Source organism: Magnolia sinica, chromosome 10 (genome assembly GCF_029962835.1).
Source record: "Magnolia sinica isolate HGM2019 chromosome 10, MsV1, whole genome shotgun sequence".
Classification (NCBI taxonomy): domain Eukaryota; kingdom Viridiplantae; phylum Streptophyta; class Magnoliopsida; order Magnoliales; family Magnoliaceae; genus Magnolia; species Magnolia sinica.
Genome location: NC_080582.1, coordinates 15,474,855 through 15,498,717, shown reverse-complemented (window position 1 = coordinate 15,498,717; position 23,863 = coordinate 15,474,855). Strand labels below are relative to the sequence as shown.

Genomic DNA, 23,863 nt, shown 5'->3' with positions numbered 1-23,863 from the left:
TCCATGGACTTGAATCAGAGAGTCCATATTTACATTTGAAAGAGTTCGATGAGATTATAGCTACATTATGTTTTCCTAATGTATCTGAGGATACAATTAGGCTGAAACTCTTTCCTTTTTCCTTAAAAGAGAAAGCTAAGACATGGTTACATTCACTGCGTCCTAGATCCATTGGCACATGGAACGACATGCAGAGGGAATTCATAAAAAAATTCTTCCCACATCATAAAACGATTACCCTCAGAAAAGCAATCATGAACTTTGCCCAAAAGGAAGATGAAACATTCTTCCAATGTTGGGAAAGGTTCAAAGATTTGGTTAGTTCATGCCCACAACACGGATTTGAAACGTGGCGCATTACAAATTTTTTCTACGATGGACTGACATCTTCCATGTGTCAAATGGTCGAGACAATGTGTAATGGAGAGTTCATTAATAAAGATGTCGATGAGGTATGAGACTACCTCGACAGTCTGGCTGAAAAAACACAATCTTGGGACTATTACCCAAAGTCGAACACCACGACTAGGCCGACTCAATTAAAGGAGAAAGGTGGATTATATCTCTTGAAAGAAGAGGATGATCTCAAGTGTAAAGTGACTACGCTCATAAGGAAAGTTGAGGCCATGGAAGGAAAGAAGGATAAGGTCGATGAAATTGTTTGCGGCATCTGTGATTGCAACATTCACACAACTAAAAACTGTCCTACAATACCCCACCTTTCGAGGAGTGTTAAATGAACAAGCCAATGCCGTAAACAACTATCAAAGACCTTTTACTGGACCTAACTCCAATACATACAATCCTGGCTGGAAAAATCATCCAAACTTTAGTTGGAGGAATGGACAAACGGCGACCCCTCCAGGTTTCTTCAATCAAAATCCAAATCAAGTGAAACCTCAAGAGGAACCGGTTCAAAATCCCATACAAGAGCTGGCTCAGGCAATGCGGGGAATTACAGATTTTATGCAAAAGATAGATTCTCGTATGACGGTTATAGAAAAGGGGATGCTTCCTGCACAACCTCTCCCCAATCCTAAACCGCAGTACGAGATTAATGATCCCAGCTCTTCAAATCAGATGGGGCATGCTAAATCCATCACCACTCTTAGGAGTGGGAAGATCATTGATAAAACTCTTCCCGTTAGACCCGAAAAATCTCAAGAACCAGAAGAGGACAACAATGATGGAGCTAGTGATGCCCCACAAAAATTAGAACCGGAACTTCTAGAGAAGCCAGTTGCTCCGTTCCCCCAACGGTTGGTTTCACCAAAACCTCTTTCTAACTCTCAGGATATCCTAGAGGTGTTGAAACAAGTGAAAGTCAACATTCCTCTACTTGATGTCGTTAAACAGATTCCTTCATATGCCAAATTTCTGAAAGACTTATGCACGACCGAAAGACGAAAAATTATTCAAAAGAAAATCTTCTTGACTGAGAAAGTGAGTGCCATCCTGAAGCAAGACGTGCCGCAGAAATTCAAGGATCCCGGTAGCCCAACCATATCATGTGTAATCGGAAACCATCGAATTGATCACGCACTTCTTGACTTAGGAGCGAGCGTCAATCTGATTCCCTACTCGGTATACAAACAGTTAGGTTTGGGTGAATTAAAACCCACCCTAACCACACTACAACTTGCTGATCGCTCTGTTCGTGTACCAAGAGGGATAATTGAGGATGTGTTAGTCCAGGTCGATAGATTTTACTACCTTGTAGATTTTATCATCCTGGACACCGAACCCATCAATAACATGAGCACTCAGATTCCCGTCATTCTTGGTCGCCCATTCCTTGCCACGTCAAATGCAATTATCAATTGCAGGAATGGTGTCATGACTATGTCTTTTGAAAATTTGACATTGGAGTCAAATATTTTTTTCAATGACTGCAGCAACTCAGAGGATGATGATGATTTCCACGACATTAACATGATTGATTCTTTCGTGGAAGATACGACACCGCTGACCTTATCCTTCGACCATTTGGAGACGTGCCTGGCCCACTCCCATGATTTTAATGATGACATGATTAAGGAGACATGTGCCTTGCTTGATACCGGACCGGTACTTGAAGTTAACCGGTGGAGGCCACAATTTGAAGAATTGCCACAAACTGATGTAGTGCCTCTACCGTCTAACCTCAAGCCGCCGAAGCTTGACCTAAAACCTTTACCCTCTGATTTGAAATATGCCTATTTAAGCCAAGATGAGACATACCCGGTGGTGATCTCTGCCCAACTGGAGAAAGAACAGGAGAGTATGCTCATATCTACTCTCATTGAGCATAAAGGAGCCCTGGGATGGACGATAGCGGACCTCAAGGGAATCGATCCCTCGATTTGTACTCACCGCATATATCTTGAGGATAATGCAAAAACCGCTCGGCAACCACAACGTAGACTAAATCCAAACATGAAGAAAGTGGTTAAAGCCGAGGTTCTCAAATTATTGGACGTGGGTATTATATACCCTATATCTGATAGTCAATGGGTGAGTCCAACTCAAGTGGTCCCTAAGAAGTCCGGAATCACCATCGTAGCCAATGCTAATAATGAACTCGTGCCAACTAGAGTCACTACTGGTTGGAGAATGTGCATTGACTACAGGAAATTGAATACCGTCATGAGGAAAGACCACTTTCCTTTACCATTCATTGATCAGATCCTAGAAAGGTTAGCTGGTCATTCTTATTACAGTTTCCTTGACGGGTATTCGGGCTACAATCAGATAGAGATAGCCCCTGAAGACTAGGAAAAGACCACATTTATATGTCCCTACGGCACCTTTGCCTATCGAAGGATGCCATTCGGACTATGTAATACCCTTGCCACTTTTCAGCGATGTATGCTTAGTTTTTTTTCTGAAATGGTGGGGCAATATTTAGAGGTCTTCATGGACGACTTCTCTGTTTACGGTCCATCTTTCAGCGAGTACTTGGAAAGTCTTAAATGTGTGCTGAAAAGATGTGAAGAAAAGAACTTGGTACTTAATTGGGAGAAGTGCCATTTCATGGTTCAAAAGGGAATTGTCCTTGGGCATATCATCTCGTCCAAGGGAATCGAGGTAGATAAGGCAAAAATCGATCTTATCTCTAACCTACCTCCACCCAAGAACATCAGAGACGTGCGATCCTTCTTAGGACACGCAGGATTTTACAGGCGATTCATAAAGGACTTTAGTCTCCTCTCTCGTCCTTTATGTACTCTTCTTCAAAAGGATGCTCCATACGAGTGGACTGAGCAATGCCAGGAAGCTTTCACCAAGCTTAAGGGCACGTTAACCACTGCACCTATCATGCAGCCACCCGACTGGAGCCTTCCTTTTGAGCTTATGTGCGACGCTTCTGATTATGCTCTTGGGGCGGTCCTAGGCCAGAGAAAAGATAAGAGGCCCTACGTCATTCATTACGCAAGTAGAACTTTAAATTCTGCCCAGGTGAACTACTCGACTACGGAAAAGGAACTCTTAGCTGTAGTGTTCGCCTTGGACAAATTTAGGTCCTACTTGATCGGATCCAAGATCATTATTTACACAGATCATGCGGCACTTAAGTATCTTCTTTCTAAGAATGATTCTAAGCCCCGCTTGATACGATGAATTCTTCTACACCAAGAATTTGATTTGGAGATTAAAGATAAAAAGGGAGTAGAAAACGTTATGGCCGATCACCTTTCTCGCCTTAATACCTCTGATCCCCTTGAGACGACCCATATCAACGACATGTTCCCTGATGAACAACTGTTCCGAGTCTCCCATTCACCTTGGTTCGCTGATATTGCTAATTATCTTGCTACAGGTGCCATACCGACACAGTGGACTGCGCAAGATAAGAAGAAATTTTTCACCGAGGTGCGCAACTTTTTCTGGGATGATCCTTATTTATTTAAATATTGCCCAGACCAAATTCTAAGGAGATGTGTACCAGACGATGAGCATCAGAGCGTCATCTCCTTCTGTCACTCACAGGCCTGTGGTGGTCACTTTTCTGCTAAAAAGACCACGGCCAAGATTCTGCAGTGTGGCTTTTACTGGCCCACTATGTTTAGGGACAGTCATGAGTTTTGCAAAGCTTGTGAACGTTGTCCGAAATTGGGACCATTGTCCCGTCGAAATATGATGCCTTTGAATCCCATCCTTATCATTGAAGCATTTGATTGCTGGGGCATCGATTTCATGGGACCATTCCCCCAATCGTTTGGAAATCTGTACATTTTGCTCGCCGTGGATTATGTCACTAAATGGGTTGAAGTGATTCCGTGTCGAACTAATGACCATCGCACGGTCATTAAATTCCTAAAAGAAAATATCCTTTCTCGATTCGGAACGCCTCGAGCCATCATTAGTGATGGGGGCTCACACTTTTGTAATAGACCATTCGAGAGCTTAATGAAGAAATACGGTATCTCTCATATGGTGAGCACCCCGTACCACCTACAGACAAGTGGGCAAGCTGAGATTTCTAATAAGAAAATTAAACACATTTTGGAGAAAACGGTTAACCCTGACCGTAAGGATTGGTCAATCCGATTGACCGATGCCTTATGGGCATACCGTACTGCCTTTAAAACCCCTATTGGAATGTCTCCCTTTAGACTTGTCTATGGGAAAGCTTGCAACTTGCTTGTGGAGCTGGAACATAAAGCGTACTGGGCGATCAAAAATCTTAATTTCAATCTGGACAACGCTGGCTCGCTACGCAAACTTTAGTTGAATGAACTTGAGGAAATCCGGAATGATGCGTACGATAATTCGAGAATTTACAAGGACAAGATGAAAGCGTTTCATGACCAACATATTTTGCGAAAATCATTCACGCCTGGTCAGAAGGTCCTTTTGTAAAATTCTCGATTACATCTCTTTCCGGGTAAGCTTCGATCTCGTTGGACTGGCCCTTACATTATTGTCACTGTTTTTCCGCATGGGGCCGTTGAGATAAGAGATCCCGACAATGGCAAGGAGTTTAAAGTTAATGGACATCGATTGAAACCATTTGTCGAGAAATTTGATTCAGAGGACATGTCCATGCCTCTGACTGATCCTGTTTACCAGGATTGATCTCCTAGTCTGATGGAGGTATAGGTAGGTTTATCGCTTTCATAGGACTAGGGTAGCTGCTTTATTTGTCTGGCTGAAGACGGTAAACTTAGCGCTTCTGGGAGGCAACCCAACTCCTCATTTCATTTTGTTCATATCATTAGTTAATCCAATGTTTGTGGGTAACATTACTGCAAACCCTCACGAGACTACAACTCGTCCACTAGGGGCAACCTAGGGGTTTAAAGGCTTGTTGCATATGCTAAATGCAATCGAGAGCACCTGCGAAAGTGGTATAGGTAGGATTTTGTCTTTACTTTTGTTGGTTTCTCTCTTGTACTGACCCCCTTTTACGTAGATATCTTTGGAAAACTTCCTGATTCTTTCGTTCAGGTACTATCTTTCTATCACTCCTCTTATATTTTCGTTGTCCCATGTGCATTGCATGTTTATTTCTTTTACATTGAGGACAATGTAGACTTTTTGTTGGGGGTGGGAGATTAGGTTTCCTAATCAGCGTTTTCTTGGTCTTGAGCGAAAATTGTGAAAATTTTAAATTTTTCTGGAATTTCGTATGAATTCAAAGTGATTTTGATGGCCATCTGGGACACTTGGAATTACAGAATTCATGGTGTTGGTAATTTATGACTCATGGATTCAGAGTTTGAACTATTAATCCATGATTAGAAGTTTTAAACATTAATTGAATTATAATTTTACATGTCACATCTCGCTTACGCATTAAGGTTTCATTCGATATTGAAGGATTAATTTGGTGATCACTAAGCTTGAAAGGAACCAACTTGAGAAATTGAAAAGATTGGGCGAATGGTTTTCACCATAGGTTTGCTCCCTACAGGTGAAGGTTTGATTCCCCAAGGTTGACATTCAAAAACTTTTTGGCGTCCGATCTTTACCATAGGTTTGCTCCCTATAGGTGTAAGATTCGATTCTCCTCCTTGGCTGTACTTTTTAAAAATGGACATAGTGTGAAAATCATTAAAAGCTGGAAGAATAAATCAAGCTTTGGTTTAAGTGTTGGTTATCATGAATTCTCTTGTGGTTACTAATGATATCTTGAAATAGAGAAGTGAATTTTAATAATGTTAAGCCGAGATTACACGATACACCCATGGAACTCAATATTTAGAATCGTTCTGATTAATGGATTAATATGTGAGCTTGATTATGAAGTTTACAGAGAGCTTGATTTCAGGAGAAAGTAATGCCAACATTCATGAATCTTAGAATTCGAGTATCTGAATTGTTTTCATAAATCTCTTGAGTTTGTAGAAAGTGTCTTGTAATTCTCAATTTATTTTTCGCATACCTTGCTCGGGACTAGCAAGATGCTGGTTGGGGGTTGTGTTGAGGGTCAAATATTACATATCAGACCCAGTTACTGCCTGGGTTTACGAACATAGTACGGTTTAACAGCCTGATTTAATCATGTTTGTGATGCAGGACGTATTCACGAGCCTGGACTGGGAAAGGGTGCCAAAAGCATGGATTTAATGGTCTGAAACCACCAGAGCATGGGACGGACCCTAGGAGACCAAGATCGACAGATTTACACGCCAGGGATCCAAGAAAATCGAGAAATTGAAGCTCAAGTGGCCTAAAAAGTGTCCAGAATGCAAGATCATAGTGTTCCCACCATCTGATCAGTTCAAAACTCCATACATGGCCTGAGGACCATAATTGAACCGTACACGTAAAATTTCATCCATTGGATCGCTGCGGAAGTAGCCCAACGGTCATTTCAGCCCACAATTTACTTATCTGGGGCCCACCTGAGCTCTGGATACGCTTCATCTTTGGTCTTAACGTCTTAATTTTGACGATTCAGAAGATGGACGGTGTAGATTTTTCGCGAACATCATATGTGGATCCCATATGAGACAGATGTGCATGGTGCATAAGTGCACTAGCCGTGCACGGCATTAAAAACAAAAATCAACACGTCTCTGACCGAGACTCTTCCTCATGCCGTGATTCCTTCTTCCAGCGTCCGTACACGGACGTGCAGACGAATCTCTGTGGGCCCCACCACGCATCAAAGGGCAGATCCGGACCGTCTATAAGACGCACGTGCCCCCTATCGCTCAGGCCTAGGTGATGAATGTCAGCCAACACTGGAGATCGGTTTTCGAGCGTTAAAACGGACGACGGACGGTGGAAGAGAAACATCGGTGGACCGCACCAACGGACGACAGAAACCATCCTTTCCTGACCGGAATTTCGGGAGAAAATCGATGGACGGCGTGGATTTCTCCATCGCTGTCAGTATTGAGCCCCACCAAGTCACAGCGAAAGCCTTTCGCAGGCCCTGTTTTAGCGCCGGACGCTGGCCGATTTTTGCGGGCCGTTACATGATCTCAACTGCGATCGGACGGCTGATCCGAACTGTTCATCATGTAGTTCTGTCAAAACACCCCTAGAGGACGCTGTCCTTCTGGAAAGAAAGCAAAGAAGAAGAAGAATGGCAATGCGGAACTCCGGACTGCGTAAGGTATTCCGCAGCAGAGGACGTGCGTTCCTGGCTGCGGAAGGACTGTTTTCGCAAGCTATTTCTGGTGGGACTCCACATCACCAGGGGAGAGCTTTTCATCTTTAAAAAGGAAGAAAAGAAACGGAAAGAAAGGAGACAGGGAGCAAGGGCAGCTACGGCTTGAACGTGAGGAAGAAAAGGGACGTGAATAGAGTTTTTTTCTGCTGAGACGTGGCTGGAAAAAGGAAAGACTGGAACGTGAGGGCTTGGGTTGCTGGCAGCGTGGAAGTGCTAGACGTCAGGGAGAGAGAAAAAGATGCAGAGAAGATAGGGAGAGCTGGGTTTATTTTCGGATCTTCTTTGTTATTTCCTTTCTTTCTTTCTTCTATGAATCGTAAGATCCTTAGCCTAATCATGGTTGGCTAAACCTCTTAGCTGGGGCTAAGAGGTGAAGCCTGTAGCGAGATGGGAGATTATATTTTGTTCCTCTAATTTCAAATTCATAAACTGAATGTGATTCTAGTTGATTATTCAAGGAATATTTTTCTTAGTCTTTAATGGTCTGTTGTGACTGAAATTACAATGGGTTTGCAATGGCTTTGAATATTTCTTTTTCCTTTTTATGTTTATGAAGTCAGGAAGCCCTGTTGTTCATCATTGTTCCATGGGCATGATAGGATGACAGTACCCTTCCTGATCTTCATACATTGTTGATTGGTTGGTAATTAGTTTAATCCTGTTGTTTGCTTTGTCTCCTGGGCATGGTTAGATGATGGAATCCATTCTAACTCATATACCTTTCATCTTGTGAAGACTAGATCAAGTAGGTTCAGTTTGATTCCGTGATTCTTGATGCAGGCAAAAGATCTCCCTGATCCCTACAAGTGGATCCTCTGAATCCCTAGTTACCTTCCTCTGAATTCCTTAAAGTTTTAGATAATTGTTCCACAATTATTTCTTAAATTCTACTTGGTTTAGATCACATCTTAGTCTAGTTCTAGTTCTACTTGGTTTCAGATAACGTATAGGTATCAATCCCTGTGGATTCGACCTCGGTCTTACCGAGTTTATTACTACATCACAACCCTGCACTTGGGGTGTGAACAAGTTTTTGTCGCCAGGGATCCGTCCCATGCTCTGGTGCTTTCAGACCATTAAATCCATGCTTTTAGTACCCTTTCCCAGTCCAGGCTCGTGAATACGCCCTGCATCACAAACATGATTAAATCAGGCTGTTAAACCATACTATGTTCGTAAACCCAGGCAGTAACTGGGTCTGATATGTAATATTTGACCCTCAACAAAGCTACAGTACTATACCTTCAAGATGGCAAAGGGTGGAGATCTGGAGGCCCACATCAGTAACTTTAATAAATTGATGTGTAAATTGCTGGATATGAAGGAGGTGGTCAAAGATGAGGAAAAGATATGTATATTGTTAAATTCTCTTCCTACATCATATGAGTCATTCAAGGATACAATATACACCACAAATAAAATCCTGAGTGTCGACATCGTTATCTCAGCCCTTCAAGGGAAGACCATGAGAAAGCTAAACGGTGACATGGAGACATCTTCCAATATACTGATTACGGGGGGCAGAGATTCTGAGCAAGGTATAAGATCTTCAAGGCCTAGATCCAAATCCAAAGGTAAGGGCAAAGGAAAATTAAAGTGTTGAAACTGTAGGATGTCTGGACACATGAAGAATGATTGTAAAAATCCTAAAGCGAAGGAAGAAAATTCAGTGGCTTCTTCCAAAGAGGCTAATGTTGTCACATCTAATGAAGAAACAAGTGGTGGTGATGTTCTGTCTGTTTCCATGATTGGTCACTTATACGACAATCATAAAGACGATAAATACTTGACATATGAGCATCATATCACACGATTCCCTCATCGGAGTTGGTTCGCCAGTTACAAGGAATGTGATAGTGGGCAGGTTTTTATGGGTAATGACAATGCCTGTAATGTTGTGGCTATTAGTATAGTGAGCATCAAGATGTCTGATGGGATGGAGCATACCTTGACTGACTATGTTCCTGATATGAAGAAAAGTCTAATTTCTCTCGTTGCACTCGAGGCTATAGGGTGCAAGTTCACTGGTATTGATGGTGTCCTTAAAGTTTCAAAAGGGGCACTCGTGGTCATGAGAGCACAAAGGCACAAAAACCTTTACAGGTTGATCGAGAGCAGTTCAGCAGGTGGAGCGGCAGCAGCTATTACAGATTTCACTTCTCTACGTATGTGGCATGCTCGTCTGGGCCAGATGAGCGAGCGGGGCATGAAGGTACTATCTAATCGTTGTTTGATTCAAGTTTTTAAAAATTCTGATTTTGATATATGCGAACATTGTATATTTGGTAAACAATCTAGATTATCTTTTAAAATTCAAAAACATGTATGTAAGGGAGTGCTTGATTATGTGCACTCTGACAGATGGGGGCCATTACCAAAAGTTTCTATTGGGGGGTCGTCATGGTTTGTTTCATTCATTGACGACTACTCCAAGAAAGTTTGGATTTACTTCATGAAACGTAAATCTGAAGTTTTCACCATATTCAAATAATGGAAGGCAATGGTGGAAAATAATTAGGGCGAAAAATAAAAGTTTTGAGGATTGACAATGGTGGAGAATTTGCTTCTACTGAGTTTAATGAATATTGCAAGGATGAAGGGATCATTAGACACAACACAGTGCATCACATGCCCAAATAAAACGGTGTGACCGAACGGATGAGTCAAACTCTCCTGGAAATGGCCAGATGTATGTAAAGTAATGCTGCATTGGGCAAAGACTTATGGATTGAGGCCGTTAACACAGTTTGCTATTTAGTGAACTGGTCTCCTTCTATGGCAATTGAATGTAAAATCTTAGAAAAAGTATGGAGTGGTCATAAGATCGACTACTCAGATCTGCGCATATTTGGTTGTGAGGCTTACTTTCATGTACCGTTAATTGAGAGAGATAAGCTAGACCATAGAGCCAAAAGGTATATTTTTATTGACTATGGTATTGGTGTGAAAGGTTACATATTATTCGACAAGGTCACATGCAAGGTCATTACTAGCCGTGACGTCAAATTCGATGAAACTCCTTATTATGCAAGAATGATCAGGAGAAGCAAAAGGAACCAGAAAGGTTAATCATAAACGTTTAGAGTAACAAAGATGATACTCAAGCAGTGACAGATGCGCAGATAGAGGTAGAGGATCAGGTGGAGCAGCCACCTGTGAGAAGAAATCCACCATGTGATCGCAGATTACTAACAAGATACAGGGACGACTCTAATATTTCATATGCCCTCGTTATAGATAAGGGGGACTCATCTACTATTCAGGAAGCTCTTAGTGAGCCTGATGCAGAAAAGTGGAATGCAGCTATGGACGATGAGATGGACTTATTACACAAAAATCACACATGAGAGTTGGTGGAGCTTCCAGTGGGCCAAAAAACTTTCGGATGCAAGTGGTTATTCAAAAGAAAATAGGATAGAAACAAAGCTAGATTGGTAGTGAAGAGTTATACTCAAAGAGAAGGAATCGACTTCATAGAGATATTCGCGCCGGTGGTTAAGCAGGTATCTATCATATTCGTGTTGGCATTGGTTGCCCAATACGATCTCGAGTTGGAACAGGTGGATGTCAAGACTGCATTCTTACACGGGGAGTTAGAAGAGCAGATATACATGAAGCAACCAGAGGGATACGAAGTTAAAGAGACGGAGAAAAAGGTTTGCAGGTTAATGAGATCGTTGAACAGCTTGAAACAGTCTCCTAGGTAGTGGTATAAAAAAATTTGATTCTTTCATGTTAAGTCAGAAATTCACTCGAAGTGAATACGATCATTGTGTCTATTATAAGACACTTAGTAATGACAAATTCATCATCCTAGTATTATATGTTGACGATATGTTGATCACCAGTCATGATATGTCTAAAATCAACGTACTGAAGACTCAGTTATCAGGGACATTCGAGATGAAAGATCTGAGAGCTGCAAAGAGGGTTCTCGGCATAGATATTCAAAGAGACAGGAAAAGGAGCAGACTTTGGTTATCACGGGTAGAATACCTTAAAAAAGTATTGATCAATTATGGGATGGACCAAGCAAAGCCAGTGAGCGTTCCCCACATGGCTCACTTCAAGCTTTCCTTAGAACAATGTCCTAAATCAAATGAGGAAAAGCAGGTTATGTCTTATGTGCCTTATTCAAATGCGGTTGACAGTTTAATATATGTCATGGTCTGTACAAGGCCAGATATTTCATAGGCAGTCAGTGTTGTGAGCAGATATATGTCAAACTCCGGAAAGCAACATTGAGAAGTGGTTAAATGGCTACTTTGATACATTCGAGGTACAAAAAAATACGTCTTAACTTTTGGAAAGACAATGACAAAATTGGTAGGGTATGTGGATTCAGACTACGCAGGCAGTATAGATTCCAGAAAGTCTACTTCAGGATACTCGTTTGTACTGGCAGGTGTTGGATGTCGAAGGTTCAGTCCGTGGTGGCTCTTTCCACGACCGAAGCAGAATATATGGCAGTGACAGAAGTGTTTAAAGAAAGTATAGCTCAGAGGCATGATAAATCAATTGAGACTTCAGTAGGAAGCTGTGCTAGTTAACTGTGATAGCGAGAACGCTATTAATTTAGCTAAAAATTCTATTTATCACTCACGTACTAAACACATTAATGTTCATCACCACTTTATCTGACAGGTGCTTGAGGAAGGAGGTGTAATACTGAGAAAGATTCACACCAGCATGAATCCAGTAGATATGCTCACTAAGGTCGTTCCTACAGTGAAGTGCAAGTTTTGTACAACTTCTCTGGGCTTGGCAATGGAGTAAAAGAAGGACCGAGTATGCACGAGAAGCATTAATTGAAAATATGATGCGATGTAGAGATAAGAGAAAATGTCAAAAAGCTACACGTTTGAAGATTGAAGACATGATGGAAATTGTTGTTAACAAATATCTTAAATCTAAAAAATTCGAAAAATCCTCGACTAGCCGAAGCCTGTTCGATTCGAAATCCAGCAACAATGTATTTGGGATTTCCAGGACGCTCAACCAGTCAAGGGACAAGCTCCACCAGTCGAGGGACAGGTTTGACTAGTCGAAGGTTAATCAGATTGTGCGCAAACTACGTAAATTTGAGGCGGTTTCTAGATTATTCTAAGTCGGTGCGAAAAAGGGTATTTCCTAAACTATAAATAAGAGTCCCTAAGGCCTTTCTAAAATAGTGTTAAGGCTTCTAAAGGTTTTTCTAAAGGTTTCTAAAGGGTTCTAGGGTTTGCGAAGGGTGTAGGAAGGGTGAGATTCGAGGCTATTCGAATCGGGTAAGTCATCTCTCTTTGTAATCTGTCCTTTTATAGTGGATTTCTGTCGCTTTGTGCTGTGGTTTTTTCCCGCATCCATGTTAAATCTTTGTGTTCTCTTGTGATTGCTTGGCGCCATTGAATTGCTATCCTAGATCCATATCTGTGTGATTCCGCAGCACAAATCCCCAACACCGACTAGATCTGGTTTTAAAATAAGCTTGATCCAAACTTGACCCGACTTGGTACCGAGTCTAGCATGCCTGAGCTGATCCGAGTTCGGTTCTGGCTTGAACTAATCCAGACCGAGTCCGACCCAATCACAAGTATCGAGTCAGGTCAAGTTGTCACCAATTTAGGTCGCGTGCAATAGGCATCCACATGCTAAAATCATAACTCGAAACCTAGATTCACTTGCCAGAATTGCAACTTCTCCGGTGCAACCTCTCCATCAACTAAAAACCTAGTTTTTTTTTATATATATATAAAAATATATATACACAAGTTGAGTTTTTAATCAAGTCGAGTCAATACCGAGTTGGATTTCGGGTCCAGTCAAGTCAAGTTACTGGATGACTCAAACTCGACTTGGTTTGAGTTCGGATTGGATGAAGTCAACTTGATTTAGATTGATGCACTTAGTTGGAACCGAGTCGGATATGAATGAGTCAGACTAGTCAAGTCGTCCCATGCCCCAGCTCTACTTCTATGATATGGTCCAGCTGAGATTTGGATCTGTTTAATTTTTGGGTTCATGCCCTAAAAAGAGCCCAGAAAACAGATGGATCACATAGATACAGAGTTCATACATCAAGGTGGACCACTGTATCGGCCGTAACTAATTTGGAAATCTTTAACCTGCCATAGAAACGGCAGGAGATTGCCGCTGGCCTAAGGCTTCATATATTCCAAAGCTGTGTGGGGTCCACAGAGATTTCCGTAACATATCCACCCTGTTCGTCAGTTTTGCAAGATAACAGTAGGAAGTATTAAAATCAGGCAGATCCAACGAATCATAATAAATTTTGAACGCTTGAAAACTTCATGGGGCCACAAATATTTTGCATCAGGACGATATTTGTGCCTACAGTTTATTTTAAGTAGTAATAAATAACCTTCAGAACAATTCGATAGCCTGTAAGATCATGAACATCATGGTAAGCTCCCGGAAGGTTTCAACGGTGGAAACATCCACCTGGTGTGGTGTGGCCCACATGAGTTTTCGATCTACCTGATGTTTAGAATCCTGTCGGAAAGAGTGGATTTATGATGGGCATCTTTGTGGGCCTTATACGGTTTCCGACTACAGGAAGTTCCTGTGTCAAATCCGCGTCCACGAGACACCAAATCGGTGCCGTTAACTTGGAATGCATATGTTGCGCTTTGGGCCCCAACATGATGTATGTGTTTAATCCATGCCGTTCATTTATTTTTTTTTCATATTGTTTTAGGAAATAAACTCAAAAATGAATCAGATCCAAATCTCAAGTGGACCATAGTGCAAGAAAGAGTGATGATGAACACTCACAGTTAAAAAAACTCATGTCCTATAAAATTTTTGGATCAAATTGATATTTGTTTCTTCCCTTCATACAAGTCTGTGTGACCTAATTAATCAGGTTAAACAGAAGATAAACATTATGGTGGGCATTACAGTGGGCCCTAGGAAGTTTTTAATGTCGTGCGTTTAATCACCACTATTTTTTATGGCGTGGTCCACTGAGATTTGGTTCAGCCTGGTTTTTGGGCTGATGTACTAAAATGATATGAAGAAACGAATAAACAGAGTGGATAAAACACATGCATTATGATGAGAGCAGTAGTAGCCACGTCCCTACTAACGTTGAATTGTTAAGAGAAAATGACATGGAGAAATGGACAAACAGAGTGGAGAAATGAGCAACAATAGCCTCATTTTTGGGCTAATGCACTAAAATGATATGGAGAAATGGTTAGACAGAGTGGATAAAACACATGCATTTTGATAAGAGTAGCATTAGCCATGACCCTACTAACATTGAATTGTTAAGAGAAAGCTCTTGATTTTCTTTTCTTAAGATTTTTCTTGTATATTTACATCTAGGTACCTATTTAATTCTTCTTCTTCTTCTTCTTTTTTTATTACACACGCTCACCCTTTGAATCGATGGAAAACTAAGGGAAAGTAGTCATTTCACATTGAACTTATTAATGACATAGCTTAATGAAAACTTAATTTCAAAAGATATAGGGATGTAAATAACATATTAATGAGGTATATATTCTTTTGTGAAAACGTTTTTTTTTTTTTAAAAAAAAAATTATTTACAATTACCAAAATGTATAAAAGAGATTCGGTATTTGCAGAGATTTAGAGAAATTTTACCATATACTCTTATTAACAAATAAGATATTATCCCAACAGATAAGAAAATATCCCAACCTGTTAGGATTACCCTAACACTGACGAACTTAAATTCTACCAATACTTAAACTTGAAACGGACCTAAATCGAACCCATGCACTGGTGCATTGGGTCGGGTTTGAAACTCAGATCCACTTATCGAGGGAAACTGATCACCTACAGGGGCTGCACCGCACTGCGTGGTACACGCATTTTCAACCATTGTATGCGTTGAGTGGGTGCCATGGAAAAATAAAATAAAAGAACATTTAATGCATCCAATGACTAAAATGTCCTATACCACAGGGATGGGCACCCGTAGATAATCAGTTCTGATAATTAAATGGTTCTCCTCCGGAAGTCCCTCAACCCAAAGTGACCTATCCCACTTGCACACCTTACCAGAATGCTTTGTGGAAATTCACACAAGTCATGATAGAAAATATCTTAATATGAGGAAAAAAGGAAATTTTCAATAGATGTACATACCTGAAATTTAACTCCTAAGTGGCTTTCTAGTAGCAACTCAAATAAAATTAACAAGGAATCAACTGCTACAGTAAACATAAAAGCTTCATACAACATGTGTTTATATATGCTGCCTAGAGGTAAATATGAAGGCAAGTACGATGAAGTGGATGCTTCCTTCCATGAAGGGAAAAGGAAAAGAGAATGGTCGATGCTTCCTTCCATGAAAGGGAAAGTAATGTCCTATCAAAGAGAGGAATCTCTTTCACAATCAAAAGCAATTTTGGCTCTCTTTACAGTAGAAGAGGCCATAGTGTGTTTCATTCAAGGCCTGATTTACCGTATGGAATTAGTTTAATGATGTGGGGTTCATGGCTGATCTATATATACATGCCATTGATCTATTGGCCCCTATCATGGATGGACAATTCCCTTGAAAATCTCCCAAATTGGAAGATCCTCGCCATCAAATCTTTTAACCATGTAATTGCATGCTAACAACTAGAAGTTTAGAGTTGATCAATTGAGAAGATATACTGGGATTGGTCCATCCATGCTTGGACATGTCCAATCAATGGCTTGGATAGACTAATCATGGCCCCACATCTACCAACCAAGTTCGGAAACCAATGGGGAAGTTGAGCTAACCGAATGTAAACAACAATACTTTTGGGATTAGATGCTTTATTGTAGATACTAAGCTTGTGCATTCGGATTTTGGAGGAATAGTTCCTTCCACGTAGTGAGAAGGCAGGTGAGGCCCACCCTGTCCATCCATTTTGCCATACCATGTTAGGATATGGGCTGGAAAATGATGCAAATTGAAAACTCAAGTATGCCTTATGACAAGAAAATGATGATAGGTATATGCCCACCGTTGAAACCTCTGTGGTCCACCGAGATGTTTATATGTCATCCATACCGTTCGCAATGTCATTCCTACTTGGATGAACTGAAAACACAAAAATTAGCCTCATCCAAAACTTCTGTGGCCCCACGAATTTTTAATAGTGGATGTTCAATGCTCAGTCAGGGGTGTTGAGATGTGGAGCCACATCTGGGGGTCGCATGACTGGTCGTGGCCCCTGCTCGACCGATCTTGGCCCCTGCTCGACCAGTCGTGGACTGGCACGACTCGAACTCCAGTGAGCATCAGTTTTTTGGCCTAAGGTGCTCGACCGGTCGTGGGTCATACTCGACCGGTCATGGGATCCGCTCGACCGGTCGTGGGATCCGCTCGACCGGTCGTGGTTACGCAGATTCGTTTCCGAATCTAATGCGGACTGTGGATTTTGTGTCGCGTGTCGCAAGGGTGCGAAAGGGAAGTTGCCAAAACTATAAATTGGGGTCCCTAGGGCTATTCTAGGGTTAATGTGAATATTGGGAAATATTTCTAAGGTGTGGGCAAGGGATTTTCTCTGTACTTCCAAGGGAGAAGTTAGTATATTGCCTTGTAATCTTCGTTCTTCTTCATAGTGGAAGTTTGCATCCGTGGTTTTTTACCCTAGTTTGAGGTTTTTCCACGTATATCTTGTCTTGTGGTTTGTTTGGATTGCTTTGATCTGTTTCTAATTTATATTTCTTCTTGTTTATCATTTGTGAGTGAGACCGGAGATTGGATCTTGGTTCACTGCGTTGTTGGCGTGCTGCGCAACAAGGGGGCCCACTTAAGCTTTGGATTTGCGACATTTTTTAGCCCATGTCCTAGCATGATTGGTAAAAAGGGTTGGATGGGGTGGATTTCTCAAAAATATCATGGTGGGCCCACCTAGCTTCTGATCAGTCGCAGCCTTGCAGGCAATCCTCGTGCTTACCACTGCAATCCTCATTTTGGATAGAAGATCTTCACCATCTTTTCGTTTGGATACATTTAACATTGGCCGTTGGCCATTTTTATAGTTCTTCGTAGTGACAAATCTCATTCTCCAAAATTTTTAGGCTAAGAGGTTTTTGAATTTTGATGTTTTCTCACCATATTGTTGTGAAAATCTTACTAAAATTTAAAAAATATTTATGTCTAAATTAATAAATAGTTTAAAATTTTAACAACAAACTAGTTATAATTTGGTATTTTTAGGGAAAGACTTGTTATTTTTTAGAATGAAATTACCCAACTACTCTCGTGTGTTGTATTTCTTTAAAAGGTAATACACTTGGTAAATTTTGTAACCCACATTGTATGCATATGACATCCAAGTCTATCAAACATCTACAACCAATCAATGATCACACGGACCAAAAATCTTTTTGATTGAATCACATATTTGTTATACATGTATTTTGATGTTTTTAAATAGTGTATATTATTTTTCTATAGTAGGACTCATCGTACATTTAGATCGACCAAATTTCTTGTTCTTCTCAACATCACAGCAAATTACATCTACTGGAGGGATTGGATATCATAAAAATATCACATGGCCCCATAATTTTTCATTTTACTGCTTTCTAAAGAAAAAAGTGCACTATGGGTATTATGATAATTTCACCACTCAAAAACCACTTGTCCACCGTTTCGTTCACCGACGCAGATGCGTCCTACGCGGCCCGGAGGGCAGGGATCCGTGGGGCCTACCTTGATATAAGTGTTTTATCCACATCGTTCATAGTTTTTATCAGATAATTTTAGGATATGATTCAAAAAATAGGCAGTGCCAAGGCTTGAGTGGACCACAAAGTGGGTATTAAATGTCCACCATTAAAAACTTCTTGGGAGCTGGAGAAGTTTCGGATCAAGCTGATATTTATTGTTTTCACTTCATCCACATCTACATGAACCTATGAATAGGTTTGATGGTAAAAAAGACATCGCAGTGGCCCTTAGAAAGGTTTCAATGGTGGGTGTCGTTATCACCGCATCTTCCTTTGGTGTGGTCCACTGGAGCTGTGTACCTGCGTCATTTTTAAGCTCTTATTTTAAAATGATCTGAGAAAAGTGATGAACGGCGTTGATAAAAGACTTACATCACAATGGGCCCCACAGAGCCCTACCCGGACGGATTACTGACTGGGGGTTGGATGCAATCCGCAAGACTTTATTTGGTAAAATCCAAATTTTTTAAAATTCCTAATATCAGATAATTTTTACACTATTATACCAAAAAATTATGAGTGATTTAAAATTGTCGATATTTTGAAAATTCCACAATAATATTGAATATTGTTCATCTTATTTCCCACAATTGTATCATGAGATTTTCAACATAACAGACCTTTGTCACACTGCTAACCCTCTCTTTGTTGAGCAAATCCAAATGTATGCCTTTTTGGAATCTCATTAACATACTCACTGCGATTGCCCACCTTTTCCTATGATTTTGTTCTGCAAGGGTGCGGCTACACTATCAGAACCAGCACTTTGTACATGCTTCAGAATCTCACGCTACATGAATTCTCACCCTTCAAACAATGGATTTGTCTAAACATAGTGTTGAAACTGCAGTCAATAAGGAAAAAATCACATCCTTGTGGATGCTTCTTTACACGTATTATCTAATATCTACGTATTAGAGAAACCATTATACTGGCTCATGTGTCCTACTTCTTTTGGGTTGTCCTTCACTGTATGAACCATAACCGGTGTGACAAACATTGCTGATAGCATCACAAGGTATCTACTGAACTATTTGTTAAGTGAACATATATTAAAATTTAAAGATATCTATTTACAAAAATATTTTTATATTTGATGAGATTTTCCAAACTATCCCTAGAAAAATCTAAAATTTTGAATCTCCCAAGAAATTTCTGGGCAAATTGCAACAACAGGGTTTGTCACTATGGTGTCAACTGAGTGCTGATGGGCCTTGATCTCTGACATGTAAATGGCAGAAAATGGTATCAAATACAAGTTTTTAGCTCAAAATGTCACTTGTCCCCACTGTTGATCTGGCCTTGGGGATATGGCCCATCCACTCTGCCAATCAAATGGTCCCAATCATGCTTGTCTATGTTATAGTAGCTTCTCTTACCGATAAAGTTAGGCTTGGATATTTTAGTCCATCACTTACCGATAAATTTAGGCTTGGAAATTTTAGTCCATGTTGCAATCAGATCTAATGAGAAAATGTCAAAGCTAGTTGGAAACTGCCTGCGAAACATCGTTTTGAAGATTTTAATAGTGTAGCTGCACTATTAAAATCAGATCTAATAAGTTTTGGATTTTGAATGTATTCGCGCGTCTGGAATTCCAGGCATTTCATTTCCAATCCAAACATTGTAAATGTCAAATCAGGACCCCTAATACCATACAATACGTCCCAATACGTGAATCCAAACAGGCCCTAAAATGAAATGGAGAAACCGATGGACAGAGTGGATAAAACACATGCATTATGATGGGAGCAGCAGCAGCAGCAACGTCCCTACTACCATTGAATTGTCAAGAGAAAGCGTTTGATTTTTTTCTTAGGAATTTTCTTTTATATTTACATCTAGGTACTTATTTAATTCTTCTTCTTCACTTTTTACACACACATACTCACCCTTCCCCCACACACTTACGCACTCACACTCTCGTAGGAGCTTGCGTTGGTGCCACAAGGGGTGCTCCAACCCATAACCTTGTATGTAACTTTATTAATTGGTGGGCGTTTTCATCATATCAAGACAAATCATACTTTGAATTGATGGAAGTTAGAGAAAACTAAGAGAAGATAGCCATTTCGTATTTGACTTATTAATGACATAGCTTAATGAAAACTTAATTTCAAAATATATAGGGATGTGAATATCATATTAATGAGGTATTATTTTATAATTTTTATTTTATTTTGTTAACAATCACTGAAATGTATAAAAGAGATCCAATATTTGTAGAGTTTCAGAGAAATTTTACTATATACTCTTATTAACAAATAAAAAATTATCCCAATAAATAAGAAAATATCCCAACCTATTATGATTACCCTAACACTACCAAACTTGAATTCTACCAATACTCAAAATTGGAACCGACCTAAATCCAACCCATGCACTGGTGGATTGGGTTGAGTTTGAAACTCAGACCCACTTATCAAAGGGAACTGATCACCTACAGGGGTTGCACCACACCTGGACATACAGAGCATTTTCAGCCATTGAATGCTTTGAGTGGGAGCGATGAAAAAAAAAGAAAAAAAAAAACATTTAATGGCATCCAATGGCTAAAAATGTCCTATACTACAAGGAGGGGTGTGGGTGCCTATTGATAATCAGTTCTGATAATTAAATGGTTTAGCTTGGGAACTTGCCTCAACCCCAAGCAAACCATCCCACTTGCACACGTTACAAGAATGCTTAGTGGAAATATTCACACAAGCCATGATAATAATAATAATTAAAAAAATAAAAAAAATCTCTTAATGCAAGAAAAAGAGGAAATTTTTGAATAGAAGTACATGCCTGAAATTTGGCTCCTCAGTGACTTTCCAGTAGCAACTCAAATAAAATTAACATGGCATCAACTGCTGCAGTAATCCTGAAAGCTTCATACAGCATATGTTTATATATGCTGCCCAGATGTGAATATGATGTCAAGTGTGATGAAGAAGTGATGCTTCCTTGGATTAAGGGAAAAGGGAAAGAGAACGGTCGATGCTTCCTTCCCTGAGAGAGAAAGGAATGTCCTATCAAAGAGAGGAATCTCTTTTACAATCAAAAGCAATTTGTTGGCACCCTTTACAGTAGAAGAGGCCATAGTGCCTTTCATTCAAGGCCTGAGTTCCTTGTTTGGAATTAGTTTAAAGATGTGCGGTTCATTGTTGATCTATATATCCAAGTCATTGATCTGTTGGCCCCCTATCATGGATGGACAATTCCCTCAAAATCTCTCAAATTGGAAGATCCTCACCATCAAATCTTTTAACCATGTAATTTCATGCTAACAACTGGAAGGTTAGAGTTGACCAATTGAGAGGATATATTGGGATTGATCCAACCATGATCGGGCATGTCAAATCAATGGCTTGGATAGACTAACCATGGCCCCACATTTACCAACCAGGTTCGGAAACCAATGGGGAAGTTAAGCTAATCGAATGTAAACAACCATACTTTTGGGATTAGATGCTTTATTGCATATACAAAGATTGTAACTGCTTTGTGCATTCAGATTTCAGAGGAATAGTTCCTTCCACATTATGAGAAGGCAAGTGAGGCCCACCCTGACATTTGTGGAAAACCCACTCAGTCCATCCATTTGCCGTACCATATTAGGATATGGGCCGGGGAATGATGCAAATTGAAAACTCTAGTATATGCCTGCCATTGAAACCTTACCGCTCCACCGTGATGTTTGTATGTCATCCATACTGTTGGTAATGTCATTCCTACTTTGGATGAACTGAAATCACAAAAAATTAGCCTGATCCAAAACTTCAGTGGCCCCGTGAATTTTCAACAGTGGACATTCAATGCTCGGTCTGGAGGATACTTGAGTTTTGGATTTGCGTCATTTTTTGGCCCATGTCCTAACATGATCTGTAAAAAGGGTTGGATGGGTGGATTTCTCAAAAATATCACGGAGGGCCCACCTAGCTTCCCAGCCGTTACAGCCTCGCTGGCAATCCTCATTCTTACCATTGCAATGCTCATTTTGGATAGAAGATGGTCACCATCTTTTCGTTTGGGTGCATTTAAGATTAGCCGTGGGTTGTTATAGTTCTTCGTAGTGACAAACCTCATTCTCCAAAAATTTTAGGCTGGGAGGTTTTTGAATTTTGATGTTGTCTCACGATATTATTGTGAAAATCTTACTAAATTTTTTCAAAAATATTATTAATCTTGTTCTTTCTTAGAATGGAAATTACCCAAATACCCTCTTGTGTTGTTTTTTAAAAGGAAATACAGTTAGTAAATTTTGCGGCCCCACATTGTATGTATATAATATCCAAGTCTACCAAACATCTACTACCAATCAATGATCACATGGACCAAAAATATTTTTGATTGAATCACCAATTGGGCTATACATGTATTTTGATGTTTTTATAGTGTGGCTCATCTTCCATTTAGATTGACCAAATTTTATATTCTTCTGAATATTTAGCGGATTACATCTATTGGACGGATTGAATATCATAAAATTACCACATGGGTACCACAATATTTCACTTTACTACTTTCTAAAGCAAAAGTGCACTGTATGTATTATGATAATTTCACCACTCAAAAAGCACTTCTCCACCCTTTCATTCACAGGGACTTTATTTGGTAAAATCCCAATTTGTCGAGATTCCTAACATCAGAAAATTTTTACATTATTATCCAGAAAAAATATGAGTGATTTAAAATTGCCAATATTTTGAAAATTCCCCAATTATATTGTTCATCTTATTTCCCACAATAGTATAATGAGATTTTTCAACATAACAGACCCTCGTCACACTGCTAATCCTCTGTTTGTTGAGCAAATCCAAATTTATGCCTTTTTGGAATCTCATTGACAAACTCACTGCAATTGTCCACCTTTTCCTATGATTTTGTTCTGCATGGGTGCGGCTACACTATCAGAACCAGAACTTTATACATGGTTCAGAATCTCACACTACATGAATTCTGACCCTTCAAACCATGGATTTGTCTAAACATAGTGTTGAAACTGCAGTCAATAAGGAAAAAGTCACATCCTTGTGGATGCTTCTTTACGCATATTATCTAATATCTACATATTACAGAAACCATTATACTGCCACCAGTGTGACGAACATTGCTGATAACATCACAAGGTATATACTGAACTATTTGTTAAGTGAAAATATATTAAAATTTAAAGATATCTATTTACAAAAATATTTTTATATTTGATGAGATTTTCCAAACTATCCCTAGAAAAATCTAAAATTTTGAATCTCCCAAGAAATTTCTGGGCGAATTGCAACAACAGCTGGGTTTGTCACAATGGTGTCAACCGAGTGCTGATGGGCCTCGATCTTTGACATGTAAATGGCAGAAAATGGTTTCAAATACAAGTTTTTAGCTCAAAATGTCACTTGTCCCCACTGTTGATCTGGCCTTGGGGATATGGTGTTGAGGGTCAAATATTGCATATCAGACCCAATTATTACCTGAATTTATGGACATGATACTATTTAATGCACCAGTTTAATCGTGTTTGTGATGCAAGGTGTATTTACGAGCATGGACTGAAAAAGGATGCTAAAAGCATGGATTTAACGTTTA

General features: G+C 40.0%; 1 non-coding gene across 1 annotated transcript; it reads right to left on the bottom strand.

Annotated features, from left to right (window-relative positions):
- Window positions 1-236: 236 nt before the first annotated feature.
- LOC131217755 (small nucleolar RNA R71) lies at window positions 237-343 on the bottom strand. Its single transcript, XR_009157346.1, has one exon. It is a non-coding gene; the product is annotated as a small nucleolar RNA R71 (small nucleolar RNA).
- Window positions 344-23,863: the final 23,520 nt, after the last annotated feature.